The sequence below is a fragment of the Metopolophium dirhodum genome, chromosome 8 (genome assembly GCF_019925205.1).
Source record: "Metopolophium dirhodum isolate CAU chromosome 8, ASM1992520v1, whole genome shotgun sequence".
NCBI lineage: Eukaryota > Metazoa > Arthropoda > Insecta > Hemiptera > Aphididae > Metopolophium > Metopolophium dirhodum.
Genome location: NC_083567.1, coordinates 4343137 through 4364040, shown reverse-complemented (window position 1 = coordinate 4364040; position 20904 = coordinate 4343137). Strand labels below are relative to the sequence as shown.

The 20904-nt window shown below is 35.2% G+C and overlaps 1 pseudogene; it reads right to left on the bottom strand.

Moving 5' to 3' along the window:
• Positions 1 to 11833: 11833 nt before the first annotated feature.
• LOC132950661 (uncharacterized) overlaps positions 11834 to 20904 on the bottom strand; it is a 61865-nt pseudogene continuing 52794 nt past the window's right edge.

Sequence of the window (20904 nt, the reverse complement as noted above, 5' to 3'; positions counted from 1 at the left end):
GAGGATGTCAGCTCACTATTTGATTTCTCTCTCTGGCCCACGCGCAACATATGACAAACCGCATTTACGCAGAATAATTTGTTCTATGTTTTTAAGTAATCTCAGAGTAAAATCACCCATTACAAAAAAAAATAAAGAATAATATTTTAGAGGCATATTTTATGACATATCGATGTTATATTTTATTGTTATTTGACTTTGTATTCGACTTTCAAAATAAACGAAAATATGTTGTAAATTTAAATTATGTTTGAATTATTTTGAGACAATATTTAGACGATTCGATATGTCATTCCCTCAAAAATATTATTCTCTTTTTTTTGTAATGGGCGATTTTACACTAAGATTACTTAAAAACATAGAAAAAATGATTCTGCGTAAATGCGTTTTGTCTATGTTGCGCATGGATCAGTGAGAGAAAACAAAGAGTACGCTGACATCCTCTAATATAAAAATATCAATATAATAAATGAATAAACAAAATATTATTTACCTACATAGTTATGAATGAATTAAACATTTATTTATTAAACATATAGTTAATCATTTACACTATTTACAGTAAAAGAACGTACGTATTATTTGTTTATTATATTTATATTATACAATAGGTCCCCCTAAAGGCCTTCATAGTAATATTTTGTGTAGAACGTACTATTAAAGTTTTAATTTCTGACAGGAGCGAGAAAAGTATCAGTAACAATACTGTGTTTTTTTAGATTCTGAGCGAAGCGATGAATGTATTGATTTTATAATGATGTGGGTTTTTTTTATTTTTTTATTTTTTAAATTTTTTTATCTTTGTGTCCGTCATTACCTTTTAGGAAAGTAAAAATGCTTGGATTTTCTTCAACAGTAACTTTTCTGATATGAAAGTGAATCTAGTTGGTACTTTAGGGGATCAAAAGTAAACACAAGTAGTTTTCAAAAGAAAAATTAAGGAAAAACTGGAATTTTTACGCAAAATCTGTTTTCGAGAAAATTGATTTTGGTTTTTGGTGCAACTCTAAAACAAATGACCGTAGTAATTTTGACTGAATGTTTATATTAGCATTTTCTATACACAATAAAATTTTCCAAATATTTTGACCTATTTTGAGCTGTTTACAGACATTTTCAGTTTTTATTTTTTTTAGTTTTTTTTTCTAAAAATATCAATAAAATTTTATTTGTTGCTTAAAAAAGCTTGACAATTTAATAGAAGGCTCCTAAGTTATTGTTTCAAAGGCAGATGAAAAAAATTAAAAATCCATAGTCACAATTTTTTTTATAAGCATTTAAAGTTCAAATATTGACAAAATACGAAAAAATCACGAAAATTAGCAAACTATTTTGAGTTGAGAATTCATAAAAATTTTTCTTTTTCAATCTAAGGTTTGAAAATGTAATACAAGATTATCCATAAGTTTATCTACCTTTATCAAAAAAAAAAATTTCTACAAGAAAGTCAAATTAAATTTGTATGAGCGTTTGAAATTCATATTTTTACAACATTTCATATTTACTCGATTTCTCGTGTAACGATTTTCTTATCTTGTTGTAATTAAAAAACATATGACTGTAGATACTTGAAAATTTCACTAAATGTTTATATTAGCATTTTCTATACACGATAAAATTTTGAAAATAATTTGACTCTTTTTGAGCTGTTTACGGACATTGTCAGTTCTCAATTTTTTTAGTTTTTTTTTTCTATAAATATCAATACAATTTTATTTGTTGGGTAGAAAACCGTAAAAATTTAATGCAAGGCTCCTGATATAATGTTAAAATAGCAGATGAAAAATATAAAAAATACATAGGGACATTTTTTTTTAAGCAATTTAAGTTCAAATTTTGACAAAATTTAATAATTATTTTGTAGTTGAAAATTTATAAAATGTTCAACTTTTATAGCTAAGGATTGAAAATTTAAAACAAGGTTCCACGTAAATATGTTATATATAAATTACTTTATTCACAATAATATCATCAAATATACTTGGTAATATCATAGGCTGACTGACCGTTTTCGCTCAGAATCGTTTTTCGTATACAATGATATTATATCATTGAATTCAAATTTAACACCATCCATTACAGTGACCCACTTTTAACCTACTAGATAGCAGAGCAACACCCACTTGCCCACATTTTTTAAATTAAAAATTTTGGTGAGATCCATCATCGATATTCGATGTTATAATGTAGTTTGCAAATATAAAATATTTAACAGTGGAATATTTCAAGTTTCTATTATCAATATTTTTTGATTAATAATTATATAACAAAAATAAGTTTAAGATAAAACGTTTTTGTAATATGTTTGAATATTCAAAATCGTCAAAGTTTGAACATCAATCGCCCATTTAAGTCAACTGTAGATGAACATTAATTTTTGTTATTATTATTACAAGTTAATACACTTATGAGAAATTATGTATCAATAATTATCAAATGCTTTCATTATAGTTTGTGTCGGGACAATTAATCTGTAATCGCCGTCTTCCGCCGTTGGTACGTACACCGTACACCTTTACTCTACTCCCACCATGTCTTATCGCTGAGATTGCGACATTACGCGCTGCAGTGTGAGCGTCGCAACAACAGACGTGCGTGTGTTGCTGTGCGGGATCGTGGTTGTGCTCATTTTTTTTTGTTCGTTTTGTTGCCACCCACATCGTTTTGGATTGTACCATCGTTTTGTACCGTTACCACCACCGACTACGCCAACCACCTTCAATTACTCACCATCTAAAGTTTTTGCAGCAACCACTCACCACACCGTACCACTTCACCGCCTGACCACGGATTGCCTAGTTTTTATATTATTTTCGTTTTCTTGTTTATTATATATTTATAAGTATTATTTTTGAATTTTAATTGTTTTTAAAAACCCAATTGGGGTTATATTTTACACCCATCCGCTGGCCAGCACCTATTGTGCCCTCAATCGATTATTATTATTTTTTTTTTATTCACAATAGTAGGCCGTCAATCCGGCATGAATATTTACCCGTGTTAATTGATTATCACCGGTCACCTTATCATACTCAATATATTTTGTTACAGTTTACTATTCTCCTGAACAGTTTGCAAATTGTCTCGTAATTTTAACAAATTTAAGAATGATTTATATTTAAACTTTAAATGCTTGAAAAAAATTGTGATTATGTATAGGTCCCTATTTTTTTTTTTTTAATACAGCACCTAGATGAACTTTGTACCACAGTTTCAAGTTGTTTTTACCCAATAACATAAATTTGTATTTAGTATACTTTCATTACGAAGCTAAACGTTTTTATAAAAAAATTCATAATTGTCTATCTTCCCATTCAAATTCTCTCATCAAGAACTTGTACACATTAATCACATTTCTCAAAGACGAAGTATTATATACTCCATGTTTACAACTATATAGCAGTGCGATTTTTGTTTATTCTTTAGTGACAACTGAACAATTTATATCTCTCGTAAATTGCGATGAAATATTTTTTAAAAATATCTTTTTGATCCAGTTTCTGTAAATGTATCCATAATATAGGAATCAAAATGTTTATTTCATTAAAAACAATAAGGTTGCTAAATATTAAAAAAATAATCTCCAAATATATATTTTTAAATTTTGAAAATTCATATAATTTAGGTAATACCAGAAGTTACAATAATATTTATAATTTATATAAATAACAATAACATTAAAATATTTTTGTTAGTGAATTTAGGTACGTAATTTTTTTTTTTTTATTTGGGTTAAGGCTTCGACTACTTAGGTCATTAGCCTGTAGTACTGTAGGGGGTGGGGGAACTGTAGGTTTTGTTTACTCGTAATTTGTTTTGGCAGAGTTTTTAATTTGGGCACCCATAGGTATCTGCCATGCCCGGGTGGGGGATGGCGGCACTTGTTCTCCGGACACCGTGACTTGCCCGAAGAAAAATGCCGCCCGCGACCAAGGTATCGAATTCGGGTCGGCTGCGTTGCAGCCGACGCCTTAGTCCGCTTGGCCACTTCGTCCCCCTAACGTAATTTTTATGTAGCTTAACTAAATATTAGTAGTTTCATAATATTATTCGTGTGAAATTTCAAATTTGTGTGTTTAGAACCAAAAGCTGCTAAATAATAATTTTTTTTTATTAAAATCGACTTTTTGTGTATAATGTTGTAACGGTACACGTCATAAATATTAAAATGGTCCTTCTCAAGGCTACCAATAAACCAATATACAGCAAGAATCCAGCAGAACCATTCGATAGCATAAACACGAAAAACAATTAAGTGAGTGGTCCCTCAAGTACAAACAACGTGCCGATGGTTCGATGTTCACTTGCCTCAATACGAATGTCAAAACAAACCAAGGTTCACCGAAAAGATGTTTAAACACAGCTGCATTTCACGGGGGAGATCTGGTAAAATAAATACGCGAGTCACTCTAGACCGATCAACATCAACCAGAGCCAAAAGATCCCGGACTTCCTTGTAACAGTTGTAACCAGTGCTATACCACTAAAGTTCAATTTCATTATCCGTTAAAATTGCAGGCTAGAAAAATGGAGGCCAAATACCTATACCTCCTACTATTACTATAAAATTCTCACAGCAGTTCATCTGAAACGTCACCATCTGCTATTCAGCTGGGATGCAAACGGTTCAGAATAAAGTTAAAAAGCAGCCTCATTACTTTTGCATTAGTCCGACCATTAATTTTATCCACACATAATTAATATACTTTTTCCAAACCCACACAACTCATTCATAGCTCATGACCAATAACTAAAAACAACCATGCATCAACAGACAACAAATCATCAAGTCAGCACCTTGAAGACGTTAAGAATAATTTTATAACCAGAAATAATATTATAAGTAAATAGGCGGGAACAAGGATTATAAAGCGTTGTGGAGTATTGTGCCCCAGTATATAGGTTAGGAGTATAAGATAGGATTGTCTAAGTGTACACACTAAAAAGGTTGATACTCAACTGAATATGAGAGTTATTACAGGATGTGTCCGGCCAAGTGGTAGATTCAAACCCTTAAATTAGCCTAGTCCTTTTCCATATAGCCCCTCTGGCAATTCGAAGACATATCGCAACCATAAAAAATGAATAGCTCAATGGATCTCCGAGTATATAATAACATAAACAACGCACCTAATAAAATATTAATTCGAGACATCCGTTTTGGTTTATAGCATATTATAAAACTAATAAAAGCATATAATAGAACTGATTAAGTGGAAGATATGTGTAAAAGTGTTTGGGAAGCCAAAAAATGGTAGTGTTCAACACAGACCCCTTATAAACGACTCTACCCAACGATTCCCAAGCTTTGATTGCTTGAGAGCCATATAGACCACGCTAAATATAATACGTGAAGCAGGATAAATTTAACTACCTTCCGCATAAATGGAAAATGAAAGACTCACCACACTGTGACTGCGGGTAATTACAAACTACCAGACACTTCGTAGAGGAGTCTCACAAACAAACAAGATATAATGGAGTTATAAATGGTCTTTACAAGAGAGATGAAAAGTAAATGGATTGGCTAGCTAAGGTTGATGTTAATTTCCTATATTATTATTATTAATATTGTTATTATTTTTTCGTAGTTAAATTATTAATTTTTTTTTCTTCTTTTCTTCTTTTATTTCTTTTCTATATATTTATTTAATAGGTATCTAATGGTTTTGTTTTTCACCAATATTTAAGTATTTACAAAAAAAGCTTTGTTATTTATTATTAGCATAGATTATATATAATATTAGGTATATAGATAGGCAACTACATTGTAATAATTTATCGTTTATTATTTTAATTTGGATTCGACTCACCATATAGTAGCACATGGTGACTGAAGACAATTAGACAAATAGTCAATTACCATCTCTTCCTGCCACAATAAATACTATTTTAGTGAGTCAAATCCAAATGAAAATAATTAGCGATAAATGAATGGCGTTTCCTATCTATAGTTTTATTTTTCTATGTTAATATAGTGATTTAAATTAACCTTTTTGGTTGTTAACAATAGTGTTACAACCAATAGGTCTTATCTACGTGGTAAAATAAAATACCAATTTGACAATCATTAAAAACCATAGTTTACGAAAGGACAGTATAAGTTGTAAAAGTTTTAAATGACTATTTTGAAGAATTTCAGATAGCATATTAATTATATTTTTGTCCCTAGCCCGCTAAATTCTAAATACTCGGATCACTTAAAATTACATAATATTATCCATATTTTATTATAAAATATTTTAGTACCTACATAGTTAGATTTTATTGTCGTTTTATTAGTTTATTATCATGCTATGATGATTATAATATAGTACTTATAATTAATTTAAAAATAAGTCTATTACAATTTACAACAATAATTATGTTTATATTAAACAGTATATACAGTTTTCTTCTTGGGCCTTTGATTAAACTTTTTTAGAAAAATAATATGATAATATGATGTTAATATGATTCTAATTTATTTGTTTTTGTTATAATCAGACAAAGGTATGAAACATGTTTTGTGTTTTTTCATTTAATTAATCTTTATAAATCATTTTTTATGAAAGTTTCTTGATAAATTTATACATAAGCAATAATTGTCTTTCTTGAAACTGTTTTTTTAATGAATTAGTAATCATAGAAAATAAAAACTTCGTTAAACACTCGTTAGACGTTACAAAATCTATAAATTATGTGTGTGTATGAGTGTGTGACCTTTCCCGAATGTATAGTCAGTGGTCTAAGTGGATATACATGAGTGGAGGGATGCCTTTAATTTATAAAGTTCTCATACTATATGACTAAACAGTCTGACACTATGTGGGTGGTGTGGTTTTTAAATGTTCTCAATCGTTCGGCCAAAAAGGTATAACGTTCTCAATCGTTCGATAGCTGTCATTTTTACTTAATTCCATTATTTACTTAATATAATCAATTAATACAAAATTCTAACCTAACCGTACTAAAATCCGATGGATAAAAAAACCAAATTTAACCCTTTTTAAATTAGCCTATTTTCTTCCCAGGGGTCTATTCTACACACAAACATTCATTTATGTATAATATATTATATATTGACAAAAAATATTTAAAAAAAATGAACAAACATGCCCGATTAACCAATAGCAATAACCAATATAATATAATACACTATTATTATTTTAATCTCCAACAATAAACTAAATAATAAAATAAAAATTTAGTTTATTTTTTTCTGGACAGATGTCATCACTGTTGTATTTTTGACATCCAAATTTCCTACTTTTCCAGTGGATTTTCCTAAATTTTTCTTTCATAAGAACCTTCTCCGTGATATACTCTTTCGTTTAAAAAAAAAGTCAAGAAAATCTGATAAGTAGTTCCAGAGTTTAGCCTGTAGAGAGATTCTCATTTCACATTTATATAGTTAAAATAAGTTAGATTATATATATATATATATATATATAGTTTTTTAGTTTAGTCCCCATTTTCGCATATAACTATAAATGCACTAACATTAAAAATATGTTGAATATAATAACAAATATGACGTATGATATACAAATACTAACAATATGCATTATACATTATATAGAAGAATGAAGATAAAAAAAAAAAATTGGAAAAGAAACTTTTTTTAAATACAAATTGTATATATTATATTTACTTACGTTTGTAAAATGAATTAAAAAAGTTATAACTCTGAACTTATAAGATAATATGTATAACTAGGGAGTAAGGAGTAATACATAGGGAGTAAGGAGTAATACATAGGGAGTTCGTGTTATGAAAACTTAAAAAAATATATATATTTTTTATACCCTAAACACTTACCATGACGTATGCTCTATTTAATATCCAAAAATGTTTAGTATGTTCTTAAAAATATTTTATTTTGTCATTTTCAAAAACAAAAATAAAACGAACATGTAACTAAATTTTTTTTTGGATTCTTTTACTTTTTTTTGAATGTTGCTTTTGAACAAAATAAAAAAAAACAAATTAATAATATTTTATCGTTTTAATCGATTTTTCTAGGAAATTTATATAAATATATTGTATAATATGACATGTGAAAAATTCAAAAATGCACATAAAAAACAAATACACCAAAATATGCAGTTTTATCGAAAAAAAAAGGCTGAATGAAAAGGAACGTTCCTAACATCGAGGGGCCTTCACGTGGCCTGTTGTTTTGCTCAAAAACATGCCCATTAACTCTCACACCTCGTAGAGTCAATCAATTTCAATAATTTTTTTTTTGAAAGATTATCACTGTTTATCGGGCCCTTGGGACGCATTGGACTAGGATTTTCAAAATTCTATTTCTAAACCATATAATACGATTTTAAATACGTTACATTTTTACGAACTTTAGTTATTTCTGACCACTCTGAGCATAAAATCACGCTTCTTATTTTTGGTTGGCGTTGCCGTTGAAAGTGCGTACAATCTCACTCACACTAATCATCATTTACAACTAACACAAATGCCGTGGGCGGCGGCGGCAGCAACAAAATTGGATATTGCCTCAATATTGCCCCTTATTAAAAACACACGAGCAAGCATCTTAAAAAATAAAAATATTATGAAAAACACCAATTCAAATACATAATATTCGTATATAATTATAAGGGGGATGCAATATTTTAACAAAATAATTGGAGGGATGGAAAATGTTAGATATAAAAAGTGGAGGGATGTCATCCAACCATTTCCCCCTCCACTTCAACCATTGTGTATAGTTATGGTGATTGGTCAGTTACATATTGTGTGAAGATATAATTACTTTCTCCTGACTTGATTTTTTATTGCAATTCCGGTAAAGTTTTCAGTGTACTTTTTTTTATAGTTGACTAGTGTAAATATGTTGAGACGTTGAGTAGGTATGTACTTACCTATTCAAAATTGTTTCTTATAGCTATATAATATTTCTAAAAACATGTTTTGATTCTTCATAATTAATTGGCATAGTGGATGGAACCTAAAAATATTACAATTTTTTTATTTTTATAAATATTGTGGAGTGATTGTGATACCAAGTTGTATATTACACAGAAATAAAAAAATATATTATAGATAGTTAATAAATATATATTTCAATAATAAACTAAGAAATTATAATAAAAATTAAGACCAGATTTTGTTTTTTATTTTGACCAAAAACTATTACTATCAAAGTTGGTGTCCTTCTGAAATATTTGTATTAAATTCATTGAGAAATGTTCAAATAAATCACTAGATTTTCATCTTTAATCATAATTCATAATATTTATGAATATTTTATAATTATACTCATACATTATTACCGGACATTTTATTTCTTATAGACAATCGCAGTAAGTTATTATAATAATGTACACATTAATTTTTAGTACCGACCTAATAATTTTATTTTATATTAGATTAATCTTGCATGTGTATAAAGTTTAAGACCATAATGCTTATTTTTTATTTTATATTAAATATAATTTAGATACCTAGTTGATGAGCATTTTTTTTTAGTATCTACATTCAATGTTCAGGGTTCTCAAAAAAAAAAACTGTTGGCCACTTGGCCATTAAATTTCAGTATTGGTCTTACACCACGTGTTTGTTATTTTTAGTTCAATCCATGAAACATTATAGCAGAACAATATTATGAATAGTTTATAGTTAATAACTGTATTTTTTTTATATTCCAGAAACAGACTGTACGTATAATCAGCTTTGTTTTGTAAAAATATTTTTGTCTTCTTACAATATGTTGTTCAATATGAGAAGAAGTACTTATAAAATGCACGGATTTTCCAACAATATTTTGATATTTATTATCTGTAAACTAAATTATAACTTTCAAATCTATCGCACTTGTAAAAATTGTTTTACTTAATTATCTGTAAAACTGATGGATTACTACGTTGCCTTACATAATTAAAATCATGTTTGAAGTTACAAATTATTTTATAATCAGAATATCGGTAGCGGAGTTTAATGTTTGCGCATAGATATAGTAACCCAAGTAAAACATTTTGGAGGTAATTTGTACATTGTGCGTTTAAAAAAACCTTCAAATTTGACTGATCAGATTTGTGTCTCATAATTTTTGTAACGATCTTCATATTTTTACTTACTCACCGAATACCACAATTATACCTATCCATTCATTGCAAAATCAGGGCTTGTCACTTGTATAAGTGCTTAACTATTAATACCTATTCAGATTCTATAACATGTTGACTCTAGGTCTATAAACCTAAAATAAACCTACATTTAAAAATGTGTTATTTATTAATATTTAGATCAATTTTAATTTAGTATATTTAAATAAAAATTTTAAAAGCGTTGGTTCGTTTTTATTTCTAATTATTATGTATCTAAGATTTTACGTTATGTCAATTTAAAAAAGTAATGTCACATCAATAACAAATTTTTATTATTATAATTAATTTTTTTTTAGGGATGATTCTTCAAAGTACGTACCTATAATACCTATATTCAATTTAATTTATTTTTAACCATTGAGTTGAATTTTTTACCATAAGAATGATTTTAATATTTGCTTTTAAAACTCTTTAGAGTATACCTATGATTAATTTAATCATTTTAAATTAATTTAAAACTGATATAAGTACATAAGGCATAAAATAAAATAAAAACTATTAAAACTTATCAACTATTCAATATGTTAATTTGTGTAAAGAATTATACAACATACACTGAATAAATAATTATGCTTATATTATTATAAAATTTGGAATTTTTTTTTTGTTTAATGCCCTGGGGCTTTATATTTTTTAAACGACCCAAAGGTCTTTATGAATATGTTTGACAATTATACATATTTTACATACTAGATATAATATATTATATATATATTACACGTTGATGGAGTCACTTCCAATGAAGTGTCTCCTGCCTTAATCTAAAATCTTAAACTAAGTCGTATGGTTTCAGACGCCTAAGACGTCTGATATCCTTGAAGTTATCTAATAGTTGTATGGCCAATGAATTGACATGGCTGCAGTGATGGTCTGAAGGCCAATGTCTTGACAGCGTTGTATTACATCGATGTTAGACTTACTGGCAGAACCCCACAATTGAATTCCATGTATCCAGATCAGTTTTATAATTTCTACATACAGTAGACGTTGTTTTCGATGGTTAACTCGGAGTAAGGTTCGACTAACTAATAAAGTTTTCGCATTTTTTCTTTAATCTGAATTTTTTCTGACGGACGTGGTGTTTCCAGTTTAGACGAGTGTCAAGGTGCATTCTAAGATATTTTGCTGAATTTTTTTGTGGGATTAGTGATTGATTCAGTACTATTTGGATGTTTTCGGTTTTGCGTAACGTATAGTTAACGTGCACCGATTTATCGCCATTGATCTTAAATTTCCAACGTCTTGTCCAAGCAAAGATATTGTCAATTGACCTATGTAAGTTATCAGTTGCAGTGAACTCGGCAGACATAACTAGTTATCATCGTTTGGTATATCAGCCGTATAGAGTAAGTACAGGATAGGTCCTAAAACACTACCTTGCGGTATTCCAGCTGATATATCTTTCCATTCGGTTATCGCTTCTTTCTGTAAGACTCGAAATTGACGGTCGGTCAAGTATGATTCATGAAGTCCACACCAGGTATGTGGCAGCTGATCACGCAGTTTGATGAGGAATCCTTTGTGCTAGACTTTGTCAAAAGCCTGGGCTATGTCAAGGAATACTCCATAGCAGTACTTTTTTTCTTCAAGAGCTTTACTAATCACATTAGTAACTCGATGTACTTGATCGATTGTCGAATGTTCGTTGTGAAATCCAAACTGATGTTCTGGTATAAGATTTTTTTCCTCTATAATCGATTTTAGGCGTTTAAGCAGAAGTTTCTCTAAAAGTTTAGATAAACTTGGAAGGAGTAATATCGGTCGGTATGATGCGACATTTTCAGGTGGTTTTCCTGTTTTGAGCAACATGATAACTTGTGCCCGTTTCCATTGTTCTGGAATAATTCCGTGCGCAAAATAGCGTTGTATATGTGTGTAAGATGAATGATAGCCTTCTTTGGAAGTTCTTTCTGTATTTTTGGACTAATTTCATCATAACCTGGTGATCTTTTTGGGTTTAAGTTGTTATCTATTTCTTTAACAATTTCTAACGGCGAGAAATGTTTGATTTTTTCACATGCTGCATTAAGTTATTGGCATTGCAAAATGTCGAGCTCAGAGTCAATAGTGTTTGGCATAAATACATGGTCAAGATGCGTATATTTCTGCTTTTTCTTGTTCGCTGCGTGCCCAGGTGGCCAGGTGCCGTCTTCCTTACGGAAGGGTGGTATCTGAATACGGGGCCTCTTTATGAGTCTTGTGGATTTCCATAACGAATAATCGGTATTATCCGTCGCAGTGAGACCACTTAAGTATGATTTGAACGTTTCATTTTTCATTTCTTTGATTTTGTCATGAAGAATTTTGCTAACTCGGTTCCATTCCATTTTATCCGTTGAGTTCCGTGTACTATGCCATGTTCGTCTCACTCGACGTTTATGTTGGACTAGTTTTCTTATTTCTAGTGGGTAAGTTAACTCGTAATTACCATTGATAGCTACCGGAGTTGCTATTTCCGCCGCACTAACAATGTCGTCGGTTATTTTTTTTACTGCAATTTTAATATCTGCTATTGTTCTTAATCAAGTTGAAAGTATTATGTTTTCTCCGAGGGTATTTATGAATAGGTCCCAATTTGTTTTTTTGTTTGTTATAGACATTTTTTTTTTGTTTCATTATCACATCAGAGAGAGAAGCACAGGAATTTGATCTGACGTAAGTTCTAATGCTCCTTCAAATTCCGTATAATTTGATGAAATTCCTTTCATTACGTAGAAGTCAATAAGATCAGGTAATTTATTTGGGTCAGTCAACCAATATGTGGGTTTTCTAGTTGAAATGAATTGTGCTTAAATTGTACTTGCTGATTTGAACAATTCCCACCCTTTGGTGGTAATCAATTTCGATCCCCAAAAGGTGTGTTTGGCATTATAATCTCCTCCAGCAATGAATCTGCTACCGAGTGTCTGCTATTTTAATAATTAAAGAAAACAAATTCTAATTAAAGCTATATCAATTGTTTCGTTATTCATAAGATGTTCAAGTTCTTGTTTTCGTTGTACAAGCCCGTTAGCGTTCCACGTTATGATTCAAAGGGTTCTACTCATTTCTATTTAGAATTATAAAAAAATATTAATTTTCTTTGAGCGTTTAAATTTAAAATTGTGACGATGTTGAATATTCACCGGTAAATGATCAAAATACCGCATCATTCGATTTTTTATACTTATATTTTATCGTAATCCAAAAAGAAATATCCGTAGAACATGACATTTTCACCAAATATTTATGTAAGCATTTTTCATATGTTATACAATTTTCAAAATATTTTGACTCTTTTTGAGCCATTATTTAATCATTTTTTTTCATTTATTAATTTTGATTTGTTTTTTAAATATGGTAGCCTGGAAGTCTGACATACCTGACTGATACTCCGCTCAAAATTGTTTTATCTTTACAACGATTTATCAATGAATTAAATTTAACACATCCATTATAATGGCATACTCGATAATTATTCTGTCGGAGTGGACCTTAGTACGTTAAGTAGTTGTTTTTACTAAGAAAGTATACGTACCGCACCATAAGTAAGATCAGTCCTGGATAGATGAGGTTCCGAATAAATGTAGAAATTCAATTGAAATGTTTCACCCAATGAATAAAACTGTAATTCATTTTATAATTAAATAAAAAAAAAAAATTATTGAATCTATTGAATATTTTATCTAAAGAGTTATATTATTATGATGTAACTAACTTATAATAATATGTAGAATGTAGAATGTAGATATACCAAAAACAATTGTAAACTGTCACAATGTAGTGTATTCTTACAGCTTTGACAGTAGCATATATGGATTTTTTGGCTGTTTCCCGTGAAAGTATGTATGAGTATTGAGTGTATTAACAAATTAAAATTGATTATATAACTTACTAAAATATATTGTAATAGTAACTATGTATTTAGTGTATAATATTATGTTACCGTCAATAATGTAAAATACTTTGTAACGTAAATGGCTAACCAATATTGCAATATTATAAATTCCTAACATTAGTAGATATTGTCAATGCCTCCTACCTAGACAATATAGGCAAGGTTGTAAAATTCAAATACTTTGTTTATACATTTACAACTTTACAACTATGACTAGGAAATTACCTTAATGTCTAATAGTGATAGACAATGTTGATAATTTTGTTTACCGAAATATTTAAATTGAGTCAGAAATTTAATAATACATATAAGATAAATTATACTTAATATTACATAAATAAAATAAATAAATTGAATCATTTACTTTTACCATTTGTTGTAGTGTGATATTTTGAAGGTAGGTACTATACAGGTAGATATTAGATATATGTTATGCAATGTGCTAGTGCCTATTATAATTTAATTAATATAATTAATATTTCATTATTATAATAAATAAATTATCGTGATTTATACTGTATACCAACTATATGGATGACATATTTTACTTAAAATGTACGTAATGTACGACCATCCTAACCTTTTTTTTTTTTTATTGTGGTATCGAGAACCGGAAGAGGAACCGCGTTAGCATTACTTCTCCTCCGGTCCCCATCGTTTATTGGAAAATCAACATCTAATACAAACAATTAGAAGTGGAGGCCAATCCCCCACTCGCCTCTATCACAAAATGGTAATGGTACATTAGATGGAGCCTCTAATCTCCTAATTTGCCTTCGACTACAGATATATATTACTTAACTATGAACACTAATTTTCATCTTCATCAGGGAGTCCGTGCCTCCGGTCCACAGCCTGACGTGCTCGATCCTCCTCCTCGGCTATCTTTTGACGGCTCCTGCCTGACCTGACGTCCGTTTCCTCTACTAAACCCTCCTTACTCTTGCTCTTGCTCTAGATCCACCTGGTCGCTCCCTGGCTCTTTCGTCGGACTCTTTCTTTGTTATTACCGCTCTGGAGAAATCTTTGACGGCCTGCCAGTTGGCGGGGGAGGTCAGCATAGCGGGCACGAGGCTGGCTACTGTTACTGTGCACCCGATCGCACGTTCCAGCTGAATTCTCTCGTAGTCCCATGCCGGACATTCGACCAGCGTGTGTTCCGCGCTGTCGCAGCACGAATTGCAGTGGTGGCAAGCATCAGACTCTTCCTTTCCGATTTTGTGGAGGTAGACTCCAAAGCAACCGTGTCCAGAAAGGATTTTTATTGAATGGTAGTCTAGGTCCCCTTGTTTGCCGAGGCACCACTTTTCAACGTCCGGGATTAGCCGCTGGCTCCAATCACCGGATTGCGACTCAGCGATGCGTGCTTTCCACTTCACCATTGTGGTGGCACGGGGAGAGTGCTCGCTGCGTACACCAGACCTCTTCTCGCTGAACGAGGCACTGCGTTCCTCGGCCAGTAAGTCGGCAGGCGGCGAGCCGGCCAGGATGTTAGTGGCTGTTTCCGACACTGTGCGGTAGCCGCAGATGTTTCGGAGTAGCGCCTTCCGCTGCACGCCGTTAACTAGTGCCTTGTTTCTCGGGACCAGGGACATTGTCTCTGCCCAGGATGGTGCTCCGTAAAGGAGTATCACCATTGTGACTGATAAGAGGAGTTTCCTTCTAGACTCTTTTGGGCCTCCGATGTTAGGCATAAGTCTCCCTAGGGCGTTTGCCATCTTTTCCGCCTTGGATGAAGCTTCGACAATGTGGTCCTTGAAGAGTAGGCCACGCTCCACTATCATCCCCAAGTACTTCATGTTGCCCTTAGGCTGGATGGTTTGACCGTCAAGTAGCAGCCTTGGGGTCTCGAACTTATATTTGTTGGTGAACACAACCGCCTCGATTTTATGCACTGCCAGTGACAGTCCTATGTTCCGGATCTCTTCAGAGACCAGGGAGAGTGTCTCGTTGGCAATTGTTTCCAGCTCTGGGATGGTTTTCCCCGAGCTTATAACTAGGGTGTCGTCAGCGAAACCGATAAGTCTGGACCCACGCGGGAGTTGGAGTTGGAGTATCCGGTCGTAAGCAAGGTTCCAAAGAAGTGGGCCGACGACGGAGCCTTGAGGGACACCGCATGATACCTGGATCTCTACTTTTTGATCTCCAGCTGAAGTTTCGGCTGACCTCCCGGAAAAGTAGTCCTGGTCCAGGACTCCTGGAAGACTTTTTTCAGGTACACTGGGGTTTCGGCCTGGTTTAATGCCAGCATGACCTCATTCCAGCCAATGGAATCAAAGGCATTCTTGATATCCAGGCTGATTGCCACGCAGAACTTTGAAGAGGGGAAATTTATTTCGGAGAGGATCTTACTCTGGAGTTTCCTCACCACATCGTCCGTGGACAGCTGTTTGGTAAAGCCAAACTGGTTATGAGACAAGCCATCTCTGCCGGCAATGTGTTCATGTAGCCTTGCCACCAACAGGGACTCGAATACTTTTCCTACTACGTTCAGGAGACAAATTGGTCTGTATGAAGCAGGTTCTCCTTCTGGTTTGTTTCCCTTCTTTAAAAGGATGACGCGAGCCCTCTTCCAGCCGGAAGGAATCACTCCTTCTTTAATGCACTGGTTGAACATTCCCAGTAGCATGGACGGGCATACTTGGTGAACAACACTAATTATTTTACCGTTTATGTTGTCCATACCCGGGGCGGTGTTTTTCCTCTTGGTTTTATCAACCGCTTTGCTAACCTCCTCTATTGTGAAGGGGGGAGGGGGGGTCTGATTCACATCGAGTGCTTGCATCGTCATCGGGGGATGGAGGGGGAAGAGTACGTCCGTGATTCGTAGTACTGACTCGCGTTCCATCTTGCTAGTTGCGGGAGGACCACGTAGCCTTCGGGCGACCAGCTTGCAGGGTTTTCCCCATGGGTCGCTGTCGATGGTTTCGAGCAGTTCGTTCCAGCATCTCTTCTTACTCTGCGCGATGGCGATTTTCAGATTTTTCCTGGTTTCCTTATAGGCAGTGGAGGCTGAGATTGCAGCTTCCTCTTCACTGACTGAGTGTTGCCCACGTGTGCGGCATCGGTGGAGTTTTGCAGCGCATCTGGTTTTGGTTCGCTTCGCCACAATGCATTTTTTTCGCTCAGAGGCAATTTCGTCATTCCACCAATGAGCAGGAGGTTTCCCCGTTGGGCTAGGGGCCATGCGCCTAAGGGTGAAGTCGCAGGCCGTAGTGATGGACTCGTGGACGGCCTGGGATCGCTGTTGGGCATTGGTGGATGTGGCGAACAGGGCACGATCACTGGTCCACCTCGCCAGGAGAAGTCCTATTTCCATATATTGGCTGTTAATCTCGCCCTCAGTCTTCCAGCCCCTCGGCTCGTATCTGATTTCGGGGGCTCTGGTTCTGGTATCCTCTAAATGAAACGCGATGTACTGATGGTCAGATAAGCTCTCCACCTCGTCGCACACGCACCATCCAGAGACGCGTCTTCCAAGGGACTCGGACACCGCAGTGATGTCTACTATTGAGCCTCTGCCTATTCCCACGAAGGTTGGCTTTGATCCCTCGTTTAGGACCTGCAGTCCAAGAGAGCTGAACAGGGTGCTCAGATCGTCTCCTCGGGTATCACGGGACCAGTCACCCCATGCCGCAGACCGCGCGTTGAAGTCTCCTGAAATAAGGACTGGGACCCCTGGTTCGACGGCCTTGACCTTGTCCTCCAATCGCTGCAGTAGGTCTTCGAACTCGGCCCGTGACTTGTTGGGCGATGCGTAGCAACTAAACGTCTGGATTCCGTTCAGGCGGGCGGATACGAACTCTGGGTCTATGTGGATTTTGGCTGCGGTGACTCTAGTGCCTGCGAGCCAAATGGCCGCTCTCTGTGTTCCGGAGCTGGTGAACCATGAGGTTGAACCTTCGGGAGCAGAATAGGGGTCGGTAATGAGCACAACCTCTACGCGCTGCTCGGCCGTGTACTGCCGGAGCAGGTCCTGAGCCACCTTGAAGTGGTTCAGGTTCACTTGGATGAACTTATTCATTTACCCCTTCATCTGCGGGTTCCGGAACTCCGCTCTTCTTATGCCCAGGTCTAACTACCTGGCACGTTGCTGCGAGGTGTCCTGCTCCGCGGCATCGGTAGCACTTTCTTGGCAGGGCAGCTGTGGCTTGGCATTCTGCCACGATGTGACCACTCGCCTGGAATCTGTAGCACGTCGGTGTCTTTGCTTCTAAGAGCTTGACGCGGCATAAGTTCCATCCTATTTTAATGTTTTTTTGAGCAGACAGCCTAAGAGCAGTGTCCATGTCCACAGTCAGCTTAGCTACCTTACCCCCTCCAGCATTCTCTCTTAGGCTGATCCCTGAAATATCTAGGCACGGGTCTGCCGCCGCAATCGAGCATCTCACCTTGTCATCGTCCAGCCATTCTGGGATGTTGATAACCAGGACTGGAGTCGTTCTCCTGGGTCTGCTAACTTTCGCTCTTTGGCCAAGGGTTTCACAAAGGAGGGTGGATAGTTTATCGGCCTCTTCTTTCCCGCTGACCTCCATGAGGATAGCTCCAGCTTTAGTGCGCCGTACTTTCCCGATTTGAATTCCATGTTCTTGCGGATCGATGCAGCTAGTCGCAAGCCTCATCACGCTGGCGTATGTTTCACCGTCTGCGGGGTCTGTAATTGTCACCGCTTCCGTCCTGGGAGCTCGCCTCCGGACCAAGGCCTCCGCGTCGGTCTTCTTTTTGGTGGTTGAATTCGGTGTTGCCTTGGAGGGATTTTTGAACGCCCCGCGTTTGGTGACTTCTTTCCACTCCCTGGTTTCAAGTTCCGAATTATTTGTAGCTGTGCCTGGCTGCGGGTGACCCTGGCGCAGTAGTAGGTCCTTCTTCAGAGCAACATCAGCAGTCGTAGGCTGTGGCTTCTGTTTCTTCTGCTTCCTCTGCGGTCCTTTTGGGACTTTGGGGGAGGCTAACTGGTCTGCTGGTTGCGCATCGTGCGAGTTCCGTTGTTGATGTTGCTGCTGCATTTGTTGTGAGAACTCCCCTAGTGCTTCACCCTGCTTTTCCATCAACGTTCTCAGTTCATTGATAGCGGCTCTGTTCTCCTCCAGGGCTGGCAGAACCCCGGCTGCTGTTAGCTTTTGGTCGCTGGACCCTCTGATCGCTGCCTTCTCAACCTCGTAGAAAGCGCTGTGAACGCTGGTTGTGGACAATTTAAGGTTCTCTGTCGATTTAATAGCGAGGTCAATGGCCTCTATCACTACTGGGGATTTGGTTTTTTCTTGACACGTGGACAGGTAATCAATGGCCGCAAGTATGCCATTGATTAGTTTATATTGTTGTTTGATGGTACTCTTAAGATTACCTATGGCCGCCTGAATGCATGGCTGCTTCTCTTTGCTAGTGCTCGAGGCAGTCAGCATGACATTAAGTTTTGACGGGCTTGTTTGTAGATTGATTAATGGACGCCCCCCCCCCCCCCCAGAATCCTTGGGGCCTGCCTCCGTAGAGGGTGGATTCCCCGATGAGATCGGTTCACCATCTGAGGTAGAAATATATTTTCGTTGTGCTTCCATCTTTCAAACAGCTTTTAATCTGCGGGATCGCCGCTTCCCACAGATGATAGTTGCCTTGGCGGGGGTTTACCAGACCCCCGTTGCGTCCTGTCCGGTCCGCTGATTCCTGATCGTGCTGCTTCTCGGGAGTTGATCGCGTTCCGGAGAGACTGTTGAGGACAGTTCTAGCCTGGTTTTTCTGTCGGGGATTTCCTTCCCGTAGGGCTTTTGCTCGTCCGGGAGCAGGCTACCTCCGACCTTGCCGGCCCCAACTGGTTAAGGTCAGGGCCGGTTCAGAGCCTTTGCAGGTGTGTGCAGGCTGGCTCCAAGCCTGCCGATCCCTACCAGTGAAGGTAAGGACAGACTCTCTGTGCTCCGACTTACCGGTTAAGGTCACAGCCGGGTATGGGACCGCTTGGTAAAACCATTTAAGGTCCGCAAGCTCCTCCACCGCGTCAAGGTGGGTCCCGTCGGAAGAGAACCATCCATAACCTAACCATATTAGAGCCGGAAAGTACGTTATTGTTAGTACCGATTATAGATAAATCGACTTTACAACGCGAGGCCATTTCTAATTAAAATTTACAAATACATTTTTTAAACTTTTATATACATAACTGTTTACAACTAAGTACCTAACTTACCTACAATTAGAGTTCACCTAACAACCAGTTTACAATAGATTTTTGACATTTGATTTGAATTGATTTAACATTTTTATTAATTATGTCCTATTATAACTTAACCGAGCCTAACATATCCTAGGTATATCGGAAATTGTTGTAGCAAGTTTTTTTTCTTATCTTCAATTAGCAATGTAAAGCAAATTTTTGAATTTATAAATTATAAGTTTTAATTCAGTATTTATATTTATTTATGTTAATTATTAATTTTAATTCTAATAACTAATGACTAATGAGTACTAAGTAGTTAATATTTAAAATGATTAAAAAATATTTTCGATATTTTCGACACGATATCGATTTCGTACAACTTATATCGGAAAATTCAGAACAATACCGCTACACAAAATTATCACGTTGCCCATCACTACATCACAAATTATACTTTTACAAATTATAATTTGTCATGAATCACTAGTTATTTCTTAGTCAATATCGTATACCCGTCTAATTTGATCGGAAATATTGTTATCGACTATAATTAATTAACATTAATTTCTTAATTTACGTCTTTGCCGGTAACATATTATACGCATAATCAATGTCAAACAGTGCATCATGACTGATCGTAAAATACGAATATGATGTTTGAATGATGTTACAAGTACTTACTGGCTACTGCAACTGCTCTTTATATTGAATACATTATACATTTATCAGTGTTTGGAAGGAACGAGTTCCAAAAGGAACGGATTCCTGGA